Raw genomic sequence first — 3,408 nt, 5'->3', positions numbered from 1 at the left:
TCAGTTAAGTGTTTGACTTCAGCTCAGGTCATGATCTCGCAGTCCGTGAGTTCAAGCCCCACTTCAGGCTTTGTGCTGACAGCTCAGAGCCTGGAGCCTGCTTCAGATTCTGTGTCTCCCTCTCTCTTTGCCCCTTCCTCACTCATGCTTTCTCTCTCTCTCTCTCTTTTTCTCTCTCTCAAAAATAAATAAATCATTAAAAAGCATAAATATGATTTATTTATTTTTGAGAGAGAGAGACAGAGCACAAGTGGGGGATGGACTGTGAGTAAGGGGACACAGAATCTGAAGCAGGCTTGGCACAGAGCCCAATATGGGGCTGAAACTCACAAACCGAGAGATCATGACCTGAACCAAAGTTGGACACTCAACCAACTGAGCCACCCAGGCTAAAACAATTTTTTAGATACATAAAATAAAATATAGGTTTTATTATGATCTAGGCCTATAGATCAGGAAACAACAATCCTTTAAAAGAAAGTTTTGTACTCACAGATCCCTAAAGGAAGGGGCACACCAGCCATAGGGGTCACACAGGAAAGCACCAGTGTCATTCTGGAGGCAGAAGTGGGGAACTGGTTTCTGGGGCAAGAAATGGGCAAGGAAGGCTAAAGAGGTTTAGGGTTGTCTAGGTTGAAAGATTTCAATGTGGCACTAGGCCATAGAGGCTGTCCCTAGTTGTCTGGTACCCTGCTTAAGACAGGTGGATAGTGGCCTAAATATGAGAGCCTAATAAGAAAAATGTTGGAGGTGTGGGCTCTAGACTGGTTGGTTTGCATCTGATAAGCACACTGTAGGTAAATTTTTTACTATTAATAGGAATTAGATAGTTCTGGGAGGGGTAGTTCCTCCAGGGTCAGCAAGACCCCAGATGAAGCTGAGACAGCCACCTTGGCTCATGAGATAGAAGCCACATGTTGAGAATAGCAGAACCACAAAATAGAGGACCAAATCCCTGATGACCATGGACCCTGGGCTGCCTTTATACAAATATAGATAAATATTTATCTCCTGTAATTCACCAATCTTTTCAATTTTCTGGCCCTCACAGAAGAACCTAAGTTATTAATAAAATAAGCTAGATAAATCCAAGATGCTTCCTTCAGGGGCCATCTTAGGATCATATTACATTTGGACACCAGTCTAATATCAAAGCTATTTAAGTTTTTCAAATAGTCTCTTAAAAATGCTAAAGTGGATTTTTATTCACAACACAGAGCACACTTATTAAACACTTCTTTTCCTTTCTCTTACAGGCTAAACAGAGCAGCAGCCCCAAATCTAACTTCCTGTGCTGTCCTCAATTTCTCCCCATCCCCTTATTCTTTTCTACCTGTTTCTGCTCCATTTCTGGTTCTATATTTTTTCCCTTTGTATAAGACTTTCTGCTCTTTTAAATAGTAATAAATCATTTCAAGTTCCTTTCAATTCTATATCATCATGTTGATCAACACAAGTCACAGCACCAAAGCAACAACAAAACATTCTTCTTTTAAAAGACAACCAGAAGGGGCACCTGGATGGCTCAGTTGGTTAAGCATCCAACTCTTGATTTCAGCTCAGGTCATGATCTCAAAATCTGTGAGTTCAAGCCCCGCATCTGGGCCTGTGCTGAAAGTGTACAGCCTGCTTGGGATCCTCTCTCTCCCTCTTTCTCTACCCTTCCTTGCTCACTGTGTCTGTCTGTCTCTCTCTCAAAAATCAATAAATAGACTTAAATTTTTTTTATTTAAAGAAAGAACCAGAAAGTTTTCTGCAAATACTCAGGTGTTAGCTCATTTTCTCTTTGTCAGTTTTTGCTTGGGGTTGGTTAATTTGGAAAATTCTAGATCCCCTGAAAGTCCACCCTAGCTTAAGAAACACCACATTAAAAGTAAAGAGTTATAACTTTAAATCATTACTTAATATCACCATGACCATGAATGTACATGTTGCTTCTAAGGCACTTATCCAGATAATCTAAAACATGTTTATCATCAAAAAATAAAACCATGAAATTTAAATATTCTCATAAATTTCGTTAGGATGATGCAGAATATATCTGCACACTTGCAGAGGCCTGAAATACGTAATGAAGAAATACTAGTATAATTTATTTCATACATTTTGAAAGTTTGATCACATTTTCAAGAGTTACAGAAAGAGAAAACCTTCCTCAGGAGCTTTGGATATTAGTTGCTTTTCCCGTAAAACAGAATTAATGATGGCCACATAGTATTTATTGTTGAATTAAATGAGAAAATCTGTATGGAAATGCTCAGGAAATTTCAAAGTTTGGTGCAAATATAAAGATTTTATGTAATGTGAGTTCATAAGTTCATGGCAGACTAAAAGTCAAAGGATGTTTTTTTAATCAGAATCAGCCCCTACAGGATATACTTTAAAAGAAAAAAAAAAAAAAGACACCAATAATTTCTGGTCCACAGACCAGCTAAAAACAGTTTGCTGTTTGATAAACTTTTTAACATAGTAAATCTTACTGACATTGCTTCTCTGCTAAGCAGAAATATTCTGAGAACAGATGCAGAAAAGATAAATATGTGGTCTAGAAGAGAAGTTGAAACAAATGTGAAATTAAAGAACATCAAAACAAAGCCAATAATCATCTCTGAGACTATGATGATATTACATATGCCAATTAAGCATCCCAAGATGCATCAGATACATTAACTATCACTGGTCAATTCAGAATGCACCAATTCTGGACACCTGCCAACCTAATTGTGTATTTTTGTTTCTCCAAGAGATAATTACAATGTGCTTATCTTGTGTTATGTACACATTGAGATCAAGTTCATCTGAAAATATACTAATAAGTATCCTGGGACTCACTCAACTTGGAGAACATTTTCCTCTATAAAAATGAGGTACATTCAGGTACAGAAATGATATCCCTGACTGTGGTACAGAAAAACGAATGAAGACATGTTGAGATGAAACTAAGTGATCCAGTAGCAAAGCTGATTATTTCAGGGCACACCAAAAGAAATGTTTTTCACAACACTGTGAACGGCAGTTTCACCCTTTATTATCTAAATAATCATTTTCATATGGTCTTGAATTCAGTTTTACCGGTATTTTGTCTAGAATTTTTGGATCAGTATCGGGAATGTTAGGCTATAGGTGTGGCATGAAGCCAACATCTCAGATGACAAAGTTATGATACACTGGTGTCATACTGGTAATGTATCAAGGAGATTGAAGGTAAGTATGCAGCGCAGATAAAATGGCGGGGGGGAGGGGTGGGAAGGTGTACATATTGCATGGCAGAAGGGGTGGAATCTTCCAGGTGGTCTAATTAATCTACTGGACTCTCTTGGAAGTTGTCCATCTGGTTCTGTAGATGTCCTGCATATTCACAACAGAATGGCTAAGCAAACAGAATCTGAGACCTCACTGTCTTTGGTG

Source organism: Prionailurus viverrinus, chromosome B2 (genome assembly GCF_022837055.1).
Source record: "Prionailurus viverrinus isolate Anna chromosome B2, UM_Priviv_1.0, whole genome shotgun sequence".
NCBI lineage: Eukaryota > Metazoa > Chordata > Mammalia > Carnivora > Felidae > Prionailurus > Prionailurus viverrinus.
Note: the sequence above shows the minus strand (reverse complement) of the source record.